The sequence below is a fragment of the Quercus lobata genome, chromosome 10, assembly GCF_001633185.2.
Source record: "Quercus lobata isolate SW786 chromosome 10, ValleyOak3.0 Primary Assembly, whole genome shotgun sequence".
In the NCBI taxonomy this organism is placed as follows: Eukaryota; Viridiplantae; Streptophyta; class Magnoliopsida; order Fagales; family Fagaceae; genus Quercus; species Quercus lobata.
This window is the reverse complement of record NC_044913.1, coordinates 6129585-6142666: the sequence shown is the minus strand read 5'-3', so window position 1 is coordinate 6142666 and position 13082 is coordinate 6129585. Positions and strand designations below refer to the sequence as shown.

Genomic DNA, 13082 nt, shown 5'->3' with positions numbered 1-13082 from the left:
TGTGACTTCGGTTATTGCAACTAACAGAAAGTAGGGGGAGGCGGCTGATGGGACAAGTACTCGAGTAGATACCTACCTGATCAACAGATGGAAGGTCAGGATCAACCGAGAAGGGCTATATAACGTAAAGGCTTAGGCGCCAAAAAAGGGGGGGCGGAAACCAGGGTACCCAGAAAAAGGGAAAGGAAGAATAAGAACATTAAGCTTCATGTACAAGATTCACGAACGACCTTAGCTCACCTCTATGCGTCCACTATGAGTACCATGACTTGCCACCGTCCGGTGACCAAAGTCTAGCCTTTCAGCCCACGCTCCACAAATTATATTGTTTAGGCCCTTAACGTACGAACTCAATACCATTTTGGGGTCGTTACTAATTAAGTCCTTACAAGTTATTTGCAAGATTAAATTGTCATCCCACTAGCCACTGCTTTAGAAGCGCATTTGGCAAGCCTTGAAAAGACAAATCAGTTTTTTTTTTTTTTTTTTTTTTTTTTTTTTGGCTTTTTGAGTTAATGTTGACAGTCGACGGTTCTCACAGTAAAAATGAAAGTTTCCTTTTTCCTACAGTATTTTTTATAATTTATAATTTTTAAACAATAAAAAAAAAAAAAAAAAAAAAAAAAAAAAAAAAAAAAAAACATGAATTCTTTGAGTTTAACATGCTACTCCGAGTGACCATTCTCAACCATAGATAAAAATGAAAAGAAAACAATGAACTTCTCTTTTCGATTCCGTCCACTTATTTTCTTGACAGTACACATGACTCCACATCCTTATCTATATATAAAATAATAGGTGAAGCAGAGAGAGTGTGAAATTGAATTCTAAATTAGAACTCTAATTTTGTGCCACGTGTCCAGATTGCAACTCCAATTTAGATTGCCACGTGTACACACCAATTTCAGTCAATTAACGCTGTGCTTTTTTTTTTGGGGTGAATAAAACATTCTCTCTTCACACCCGCGTATTTTTAGGTTCACCTCCCCTTCTCAAAACCCAAAATCCTTACTCTCCTTCAATATACAGCTCCCCTCTTCTTCAATGAATGCTATGGAATTTCAAAAGAATATCTCGGTATCAATGATGCATGCTTCTTGGTATTTCTCTATCTTATATAGAAGAGGTTCTGCATTTTGTACTTTTCTTCACAGTTTTAATGGTCCTGGTGGTTCTGCATCTATTCCAATTGTACTTTTCTTCACAATTTTAATGGTCCTGAGCAGCAAAACGAATTCTTCCTAAGGTTCGATTACTCTTTTCTTTCATCTGCATCTGCTTTCCTTCCTTTTTGTGAATAATTTTTATTCTTTAATTATATAAGTTTTTTTGTTTTCGCATGTTTATCTTCTGTTTCATTAGTTTCTCCTTTTGTCACACAAAAAACTTCCACCTTCATCATTGGCGCTCTCTCTCAAAGCCCAAAACCAAAGCCAGCAACGTACACACATATCATTCCAAGCAAACCCATTTAAAAGCAAAAAATTTCTCTCTTTTTTTGTATTTTTGATTCCCTTCTTCTTATTCGTCCGTACACAACGCAAAAAACCCTTTTTCCCAATCGTGCTTTCACAATTTTCTTTTCGGGGGTTTTGGATTTTAGCTCAGTAGTGAATTTTACTTTGATCGATGGTTAGTGGGCATGTCATTAAACGCGCCAAGTACAAGACCTCACCCAAAGGCGTTGGAACTCCTGGTGTTCAATCTGAAATTGGAGTCCAATTTCACCTCCCCTTCTAGAAATCTGTGTTCTACGTTTAAATGTTGTGCTCTTTTTTTTTTTTTTGGCTAAATAAAACCTTTTGCTCTTCTTTATATATCAAACACACCTGTTTTACAGGTTCACCTCCCTTTCTGCCAAAGCCAACAACGACAACAACACCGATCTCTTCACCTCCTTGATCTCAGACATCAAATCCTACTCTGGCAACGACCCTCTTCTCGCATGGCTCCAATATGCCTCTCTCTTTCTTTGTGGGTAGCTCTTTTAATGGTTTTAAAAAGTAAGATTGTTTGGCATTTTGTATATACAGAGGGATCAGAAAGATGAAGGATTCGCTGCCTTCGCAAGTACTGAACGAGAAGCTGCCACGGTTTTTGCAGAAGTGCGCGCAAACCTTCGATTCCGATCGCCGTTACAAAAACGACTTACGGTACCTCCGCGTTTGGTTACAGTTGGTATTTTACTAATCCATCGCTTTCTCTTTTTTTCTTTTTTTCGTTTTCTTCTTGATGATTTCGATTCTGGGTCGTTGGGTTTCTTAGAAGTTGTTTGGTTCCTGTGGAAATGAAGGGGAAAGATGTGAAAATCAAATTTGGATGCTCTTTAGATTTTTTTGGTTATCTAAATGTTGTGAATTTATTCATTTATTTTAGTGTGTAGATGGGTTTTTGTGTATGGTCTGAGAGCACTTTTTTTTTTATACATTTTCTTATTGTTGATTTTGATGCTGGGATATTCGGCTTTTGTTCAATTTCATAGCCTTTGTTTGGTTCCTGAGTGAAAATGAAGGAAAAGTTATGAACATCAAATTTGGAGTTTTAGTAAACAGAAGGGTTGTTTTGGGCTAAGTTCACTAGCTTTTTTTTTTGTTATTATGATTCTCTTTTGATTTATGACATATCATCTTCATAGAAGCGAGGGAGTTGATAGGAGTTAATCGTGAATTGAAAAATGCCAATTTCATTGTCCGCATCATAATTCATAAGTAATTATTTATTTATTTATTTTGTGAGTAGATGGAGTTTGCGGATGATCCAAGAGTGATTTTCATTATCTTATGGATGATTTTGATAATGGGTCATTCATTTTTTGTTCAATTTCATAACCCATTCCCTTTTTTTCAATGAATGCTATGAAATTTGAAAGGCATCTCTCAGGATCAATGATGAATGCTTTTCAGTTGTGACTATTCTTATTTAATATTTTCTGGTTATTTGGATTTTTTGATTTCAAGCATTTTGGATTTATATCTGTCAATTCCTTTCTCTACAGAGATGAGGTGGGTTCTTTCTAAAATCCTTGATAGCTCTTTCTCTCGCTGTCAATGGCAGACAAGAAATTAGGGTTCTTCACTATAAAAGAAGAGGATTATGGAGGCATAAAGAGAGGGGAGGCACGTACTACTACAGAAAGAAGGATCACCAAAGAGTAAGACCTTTCTTTTATTCTGCACTTTTATTTAGTTGCTTTTCTGAAATTTAATAATTTGTTAAGATAAAGAGAGGCTGGAACCACTACCAGTGAGTTTTTATCTTCAATTTAAGTTTGTTTATTAATTGTGATTAGGTTTTGATATTCACAACCAACCCAATATCAGATCGCTGGAACTGCTACAAGTAAAATCGTTTATGTTAATTTTGTGCGTTTAATAGGATTTAGGTTTTGCTATTTTGGTTGGTTGGTTTTGATTTAAGAAATTGGTTTAGATTTTGTATAGTCAAAACCTAATATAGATTCCTTTCAATATATAACCCTCTATATATTCCCATCAGTGGCCATAGAAGAGTGACCACTCTCTAACAAACTGATTTTATTTTGGTTTATTTGGAAATATCTCATGTCTCATTCTTTTAATGTGTTGTGGCTTATAAGAGAAGAGCCAGTTATGAGGAGAAGTTTGTTGATTCTATGTAGAAGAAAGCTAAGGTAACAATTCCTTGCTGATTGTTCTCTGCATAATCTGCCATCTAATTGGTTATCAATCATAGAGTTCAAATACTTTTCTAGGTTTTGTTTTATAGTTCTCAAGTTTCCTTTGTTGTGGCAGGAGGAAAAAGGTTGAATTTGCATCAAAGAGATTCTTGGTATTCTTTCGTGGACTTACAGATTGATTAATTTTGATAGCAACCAGATTCCAAGATCCTTCAAAGGCAATGATTTTTTAAGATATAATATTTGGTTCCGGAAAATTAGCCTGTTTTCTATTGAAACTAACAGAATTTGTATTGCTCTATTTATTTATTTGGTTGGTTGAGAAATTCTGTTAATGGGTTTTGTTGGTGAGAATTTCTACGCTGAATCTAAAATTTAATACTAAATATTAAATTTGATGTTCACTTCTTACTTTTTTTTTTCTTGTCCTAATTTCGCTGTCTCATTGACAGGCTTCAAGCGTAGGAATGGTGCACACAATCTTTCATTAATAACTATGCAAGTTTGTATTAATTTCATGTGATTTTTTTTATTTTTTATTATTTTTATGATAGTTAGATATCTATTTGCTTATGAATGATATCAGATCTGACCCTCACTTAAACAAAACATAAGGTATAACATTCACAAAACTTAACGTAAGGTATCCTATGCTTTCTTGCTTTCTGAGAAAATTTCATTTCCATTCCATGTGTTTGTCACAGGTTTTTGTTTTGTGTGTCTTTGGGTTAATAAGGCAACAAAACTAAAGTTTTTAAGGCTGTCTGAGACTGTCAACAACATCACATAATGGTAGCTTAAATTCTTCTTTCATTGCTGATTTTTTTCATTTGCTTTGATTTGTAAATAAGGACTGTGTTTTTGGAGAAGTGAATAATGACTCTAAGTTCGTTACATTTCATACTGATTGAACTGTTGATTGCCTGAATGGAAGTATATAAGTAAGATTTCCCTAATTTAAATGCCATTTGTGATTTTTTTGTTTTTTGTGATGCACTTGAAGCATAGAGTTTCTTTATTCAAAAATTGATAGTTGATACTAGCTTAATATTTCTTCTTATTATACTCCATGGGTTTTGTTTTCCCTTTACCACACAAACACAAACAAAATTCCAATATGTTATTTATTTATGTAGTTATCCCAGATTTTTTAAAATTTGGGTTGCCAAACATAGGTGTATATGATTTAGACTCAAACCTTAAATAACTACCATTTGTTGTGATAAGATTGTATAGAAATTATTCACCATAAATGTGTATTATCCATACTTCTAAGAGGATTGGCTCTGTTCCTTCTATGCCTACTTAGATAAAGTGGATGTGGTTTTGTAAGGTGCCACTAGGTGCCATCATCAGAGGTTCATTTGAGACCAATTGTGAGAATTTGTGGTATAACAAAATTTGAAAATAATTATATTGAAAGTTAACACAAATCTATCTTTTAGATTTATTGGTTGAAGAGCAATTTCTTCAAAATTGGTTGGCACTGATAAGCAAGAGTTCAATGCAGATGTTGGTCATTTTGGAGTAGGAATTTGTCATGATATATGCTTCTCTAAAGTTGCTACATTCCTGTCAAGGTAAGCAAAATACTAAAATTTTGAACTGTTGTAGAGATTATAAACAAAAGAGACATGCCAAATCTGCCTTCAATTAAAACGTCAGGTGTTTAGGAGTTATCTTGCAACTATACAAAGTATTTTCAACCTTTCATTAGGTTATCCCACTTGGAAGACCATTTTTTAGTTATTATTACATGTGTTTTGTGAAATTTCATTAGACATGTGATATGTAATATTTAGTCTCGATTCCCACTTTATCTCATCCTATTATAGATTTGCATCTCCTCTATAGGACTCAAATATCACATTGGATTCTTGCTTATCACAAGTGTAGACTATGTTGGTAAGGTATTGCTTGCGTTGCTGAGCTAAGTTCATTTTTTGGAGTTCATGTAATTGTATTTTTTTTTAAAACTTCGTCAGTCACAATTCTGCATTGTGTGCTATCCGAACATTTGAGTTAAATAGTCAATATTATCTTGGTTTGAGAAAAACCAAGACCTAATCAGGGTGGCCAAGAGCTTCCTTAGTCTCTGTATTATTAGGTGCACCAAGAGCTTTCATGTCCTTTTATTTCTATTTTTGTAGGGATCACTATTTTCATTCTTTAGATTGTATTATGAACTTTCATTATTGTTTTAATCATTTTCAGGTGTGGATTTTGAGATTAAGTTGCTCACAATTGGTGGGAGAAGATTGAAGCTTACAATTTGGGACATAGGCAACTGCTGGAATTATTTTGAATTATAGTTTCATTTTAATCTTTGATTAATGATGCTTTTGGAAGTGATAGTTTATGCTAACATGTAATCTTTCTCTTCTTTCAAGTTAGTCATTGCTTTTGGTGCATAAATAGATTGTAGAGCTATTAACAATAGCTGAAAGATATGTATATTTGATTTTTAGTTGGGTGAACTTTTGGATTTTAATAGAAACATTTAACCTTCGGATGTTGAAAAAACAAGAAGGTAAAATGTTCTGTAAATTTTAATTTTGTGAAACTGATCAATGGCAATTTGAAGTGTTAAAAGAGACAACAATATTGACTTCGGCTTGAAACGTACTCAAAATAAACTCAAGGACAGCATATTAGACATGTCTATAGGGGAAAAGTGCTATCTGATGACATCTCCACTAAAAACTGTGAATTGCAACACACTTCTGATTCCAATATGCTATTCATGTCCAATTTTATTAAAAACTTTTGAAGAAAGTTCCATTAATGTCCCTTTATATATTTTAAATAATAAAATGCAATATTCTCTTTTTTCTTCACTGTAGCATCACTTAAATAATAAAATGCAATATTCTCTTTTTTTATTCATTGTTTTATCTAATGCTATCCTATGTATGATAAACCAAAAAAAAAAAAAAAAAAGACCAATAGCATTACTTAGATAATAATATGCAATATATATTTGTTAGATAATAATATGCAATATATATTTGTTATTGTTTTATTTAATTCTATCATCCGTGTGATAATCCCAAAAAAACAAAAACAAAACAAAATTGGCCAATAGCATCATTACAATTAACCAGTCCCGTGCGGTAGCACGGGGTTACATACTAGTAAGGTACTAATGGACAAGCCTCATCTGAGTTCCGCCGAACATCTTAGCTGGAACGTGTGCTTCCCTCTGCTTTTAGGGATGGTCCTGCATGTAGGCTTGAAATCTATGTCCCCCTAATTGGATTAGGACCTCAACTGAACTTAGTAGAGAATTCCCTATCCAATACGACAGGTTGTATTGATTAGTGATTACATTTTATGAATTGTCCACATCTTGCTATTTTGTTCTATATATGTAGTTTCAGTGGGACTATATTATTACATTCATGTAGACATGGGTGCCTCCTCTTTCTTTTTACAAAGCAATTACATTTTCTTTGCTTTTCTTGCACCTATTTTGTTGTTGTTGTTGTTACTTATCAAACAAAGGAATAAGCTTGTTCAATCAAAGAAGCTCCCTCCTGGTCCTAGTAAGCTACCTCTAATTGGCAACCTCCACCAGCTTCGCGACTTACCACAACGATCAATTCAACGCCTTTTTGATGAACATGGACCCTTGATGTTCTTGCAACTAGGCTCAATTCCTACTTTAGTAATCTCCTCAGCTGATATGGCAAGAGAGATTTACAAAACCCATGGTTTTGTTTTTTCAGGCAGGCCAGCTCTATATGCTGCAAAGAAGCTTAGTTACAATCTCTCTGCTTTGACATTTGCTCCCTATGGTGAGTACTGGAGAGAGGTCAGGAAAATTGTAATCTTGGAGCTACTTAGTGCAAAAAGGGTCCAAAGTTTTTAGGCTGTGAGGGATGAAGAGGTTGCACTTATGCTTGATTCCATAGCTCGCTCTTCGGGTCCTCAAGTTAATCTTAGTGAATTGATACTTTTGCTAACAAGTAACATCGTGTGTCGTGTGACTTTTGGCAAGAAGCAAGATGGTGGAGAAGATAAAAGCAGGAGCAGATTTTTATGAGATTCTTCATGAAACACAAGACTTATTGGGAGGATTTTGCATAGCAGATTTCTTTCCATGGATGGGGTGGCTCAGCAAATTTAATGGTCTTGAAACTAGGCTGGAAAAGAATTTTGGAGAATTGGACGAGTTCATAGATAAAGTGATTGAGGAGCACCTTAATCCTAGAAGGCCTGAACCTGAGCATGAAGATCTTGTTGGTGTACTGCTTGGAGTTCAGAAGGATTCAAACCAGTCTATTGCTCTTAGTAATGACCAAATCAAGGGTGTTCTCACGGTATGATCCTTTTGCTCTGTGCATATTGTGATCAATGCAACGTCAATTTCATTAAAATCACCATTAATCATATCATTTTTATTTTACACTAATCACAAGTTTACAACACAATCACCTAAGTTGTTCAACTTATTGTGTCTTGGAAAATGTTAACTGATATCTTAACTCTTAAGTGCATTGGTTTAAAAAAAAAAAAACATTTTTAGAAACTTTTTATGAGTAATGAAAAAGAAATGATTTTTTTATAGTTTTTTTTTTTTTCATAAAAATGGTATCAAAACTTTCATAAAGTGATAAATTAAACAATGTTCTAAAGTCACCCATTAACTAGATTCCTGTGTTTTTAGCCTTATTGTTATGCATCCTATTGTTTTCCAAAAGCCAAAAGACACAACTTTTCTTGCAATTTTTTTTCCATAATTGCTGAGGTGGTAAGTCATTAATGATGCATAGAATGATTTAGTGTGTAGACCCATATGAGAATTAAAAATGTTATGTCTATGACATCATTCATTGCTCTCATTTAATCACGTTAAATTACAAACTTTTTCAAGCCTTTAAAGCTACTCCCTTCGTCCCACTTTTTTTTGTCCTCTATTCCATTTTGAAATGTCCCAAAATATTGTCATGTTTCTAAAAATAAAAGTCATTAATTTACTAATGTTCCTATTATACCCCTATTAATTTACTAATTTAATTTTTTAGTAAATTTTTTTAAGGGTAGTTTTGGAAACTTATACATTTTTAAAAGGTAGACAAGACAATAAATGATGTTTCCTTAAAAAGTTTGACTTTTTAAACAAGACAAAAAAAGTGGGACGGAGAGAGTATTTAGTAGAAAATTTTGATACTCTTAGTAACAACATTTAATTTTAATGGAAAATTATTATTTCACACTCACCCATGTAAAATAAGGATATCAAAATATCCACATTTTACGCTTGATCTAAATAGACTATAAAAGTTTTATATGTAAGACCATAACGGTCCATTTTATAACATGCATGCTACTTTTTAAACTTTTCCCAATCTTGCAAACCATAAAGAAATTTTGTTATTCTAGGGAAATACATGTCATTTTATAAACTTTTTGCGGCCTTGGAAGTCACTAAGTTTGTTAAAAGATTTTGTTTTTGTTTTTTTTTTTTGTGAGGGGGGTGGGGGGAGGTTATGAGTTAATTATGTGTAATAGCCCAAGAGACCCAACTATGTTGTAAGTTTGTACGTACCTAATCCTAACACTTATAGACTATATACACCGTATTAGGGTTCAATGTATAATACAATTGAGAATTCAGTAAAGATATAAGTATATAACCACAAGGACTTTATCTCATGAACATTGGCTGTCAAGTTGAAACATATGATTCTCTATTATCTATGTTCTATTCTCTCTTTTTTTTTTGGTAAAAAGGGGAATGTTCTATTCTCTCTTTCTCTCACTTCTACCCACTACAATTCTATCTATAGCATTTTCTCATTTAATTTTAAATAGTTATATAAGATTTTTTTTTTTTTTTTTTTTTTTTTTTTGCCTTAGGCTATACAGGACAAGTTAAATTCAGCAGTAAAAAAAAAATTTAAAAAAAAAAAAAAAACATGACTACTTTTCCACCCTTGGAAGCCATAAAGTAAGAAAATTTTCTTTTGGGCAAAACATGACCTTTTCATTGCAGGAACTGACACATCTTCAACCACAATAGTATGGATAATGACTGAGCTGATAAGGAATCCATCTGTGATGCAAAGAGCACAAACTGAGGTGAGAGAAGCTGTCAAGGGAAAAGAAAGGGTGGAAGAATGCCACCTTCCTAAACTCATATACCTAAAATCAGTTGTAAAGGAGGGACTAAGGCTTCATCCACCAGCCCCATTACTAGTTCCAAAGGAAACTTTAGAGAATTGCACTATTGAAGGGTACAATATTCCTGCCAAAACAAGGGTTTTTGTCAATGCAAAGTCAATAGGAACAGACTCAAAGTATTGGAAGAATCAAAATGAGTTCCAACCTGAGAGATTTTTGGATAGCTCAATTGGTTTTAGAGGACAACACTTCGAGTTGTTACCATTTGGAGCTGGTCGTAGAGGTTGTCCTGGAATAAACTTTGCAATCCTGGTAATAGAGCTTGCATTAGCAAATCTCTTTCATCGTTTTGATTGGGAACTGCCTCACGGGGTAAGAAGACAGGATTTGGATATGGAAGAAGCATTTGGCCTTACAATGCATAAAAAGGTTCCTCTTTGCCTAGTACCTAACCCTGTGGCTTTATAAAAAAAATTATGGTGCAAAATTAAAAGTCACCTATTTTTACTATTCAAACCCAGCATACATGTGAACAGAAATTGATGAATGATGAGGTTCCCTTGCAGCTTAAGAAAGCGTTGTTGTTGTTGCTATCGCATTTAATTTCATTGCAATATTGTTGTACATAAAACTTCATTACACCACTCATCTATTTATAGATGTGTAAGATCGGTCACATAGTTCTTAAATGATACAAGAGAGTTTCTAGTTATTGCTGGAATCCTTGAATGACACTCGGTCATGAGGTGTCTATTTGCATGTTTCTTCTCTTCATTTGCTACCACCTATAGTTTATGTTTGCTGAAATGCTGACAACTAACCTTTATCTTGGCTGCATGGTTGACAAATAACAAAGTTAATTACTAATTAGATTTCCATTTGTTTATTTGTTTAGACCCCTTAAAATAGATTGTTTAACCTAATATATTAGTCAAGTGATTACTTAGGTTAATTATGAGATCTAAGTTAAACAGTGAAAGATCATATCATGTATAGCAGCGGAAAAAATAAAGAACACAAAGATATGATCACTTAGAAAAACCAATGAAATGAACCGTTTCAAAGTCAAAACCTGGGGAAGATTTGACTTAACTATCCTTAAGGCGAACAAATCCACTAACAGAGAATTGAAATTTTTACAATAAGATTTAACTCTAAATCTATTAGTACCTTCAATAGTAACTTATTGACACGACCACGTACAAGCTCCGAATTCGCAGACTCTTCTCTCTTGGATTTGCAGCACACAAGCTCCCATGCTTATGACTTTGAGATCTCATTCAAAGATTTAAGATCACTAGTTGTTGATCTTGTAGTAGCAACTAGATTCCACAAACATTTGATTGTAGATCTTGTTTCGGTAGATACTTGTGGAGTTAGAAGGTACAAAACCTCTCAGATCTCACAAGAGTAACTCACAAGTCTTCCTAGAGTCTTCAAAACGTAGTTAGAGTTTTCCTTTTGTACTTAGGAATGTTGGACTAAAACCTTAAACATTTTCATGGGCTTGGGCCTGATTTAAAATTCTGCAGAAACTATTTTACTATGAGTACAAGCTCCTAATTCGCGGACTCTTCTCTCTTGGATTTGCAACACACAAGCTCCTATGCTTATGACTTTGAGATCTCATTCAAAGATTTAAGATCACTAGTTGTTGATCTTGTAGTAGCAACTAGATTCCACAAACATTTGATTGTAGATCTTGTTTCGGTAGATACTTGTGGAGTTAGAAGGTACAAAACCTCTCAGATCTCACAAGAGTAACTCACAAGTCTTCCTAGAGTCTTCAAAACGTAGTTAGAGTTTTCTTTTTGTATTTAGGAATGTTGGACTAAAACCCTAAACATTTTCGTGAGCTTGGGCCTGATTTAAAATTCTGCAGAAACTGTTTTACTATGATTTTCAATCGGTCGAGCCTATGCTTCGATTGGTTGAGCTTCACTGAATTTCAATTCTTTTTCCTGCAGCTTGAATGTTCTTGAGACTTGACTTGAATCACCTTGAGCAATGTCTAACACCTATTCTAGACATGTTTTTGTTCCCAGTTTGCCAACATAAACAAATTAGGACTCTAAACATTTAATCCTAAATCTTTAGAACCTAACACCATTCATCCAAAGAAAGAATATAGGAATTACCATTGGATTTGGACATCTCAAGTAAGTGAATTTATTAAAATAATTTCTTTACAAAGATGTTCTTTCCCTTGAAGGATTCAAGGTTTTGCAATTAAAAACATCTTTTACACTTAAAAGCGTCAATATTCAATTCATTCAAACTTTTAGGAAGTGGAAGTTTATAATAATTTGACTAAAACTAAATGTGATTGATAAATTAGTTGTTATATCATGATTAATGTTATTATGACACCAATGTATAGAATCTTTGTGAATCAGAAGCGTAGATTACGCAGTTGATACACATGCATGTAACATATAACATTCAATAGGAAGTTTCCACACGAAAATTACATTCAGAATTTGTAGGGTTAGCATAGGTTCATTACAATTGACAAACACTTTATCCTGTCTATGTCACACACTAGTATAGTCATTGATGCATGCCCAGAAAGGCAAAAACACTTTTATTAATTGTTTCTTATCAGTTGACGCACGTAGCTAGATACATTAACTGCATTAACTAGCTGCTATATATATAGATAGATAGTTAGTGTTTTTGCTGCCAAACCATGTATGGATCTCTACTTTGAAATGATATGTTTTGATTGTGTTTTTTGAGTTCCCTATCACAAGTCCTCTCTCTCCTCTTATATCTTTTGTAGGGATGAAGGGCCCAAAAATTTATATTGGGCCGTGGGCCTTGTCCGAGGACATTTAGCTGTCCGAAGATGGTTAGACCTTAATGAAGACGTACAAATAAGTAAGTTATGGAAGGATTTTTGTCATAAAGGTTTGGGAAAGTAGTTCGAGGAGAAATGCCTCCTCAGCAAAATGGAGTAGAGGTCAAAGGTTTGACTGGCCATCAAGAACAACCCACCGGACAATTTTATTGGTAAGGATAAGCATCAAGAGAGAATATGACAAAGGGAAGCTAAAAAATATCTAAAAGAAAGTTGTTACCACCGCATTAAATACTCTGCAGCTAACTCCCTGACTGTATTTATGTGGAGGTGATACTTGAATAATAGTATTCAGTTTTACAGCTATCCTCAAAGATTTTAGGAATGTGCTGATGGGATAAGGATCAAAGCTAACAGCTTGATCTACACATGGAAGGCTAAGATGAAGAAAAAGATGGTAATATAAAGAAGAAAGACCCCATTACAAGGGGGGCATCTGAG

At 33.8% G+C, this 13082-nt stretch overlaps 1 long non-coding RNA gene and 1 pseudogene across 4 annotated transcripts; both read left to right on the top strand.

Annotated features, from left to right (window-relative positions):
* Window positions 1-988: 988 nt before the first annotated feature.
* Window positions 989-6244, top strand: LOC115964157. 4 transcript variants are annotated; one of them, XR_004085995.1, is made up of 7 exons: window positions 989-1246; window positions 1841-2178; window positions 2996-3151; window positions 3596-3649; window positions 3771-4447; window positions 5166-5235; window positions 5870-6244. It is a non-coding gene; the product is annotated as an uncharacterized LOC115964157 (long non-coding RNA). The 4 variants fall into 4 exon arrangements; XR_004085994.1 differs by having other exon boundaries at window positions 2034-2178; window positions 2996-4447; XR_004085992.1 differs by having other exon boundaries at window positions 2996-4447.
* Window positions 6245-7064: 820 nt separating this feature from the next.
* Window positions 7065-10414, top strand: LOC115964261 (annotated as a pseudogene).
* The last annotated feature ends 2668 nt before the right edge of the window (window positions 10415-13082 follow it).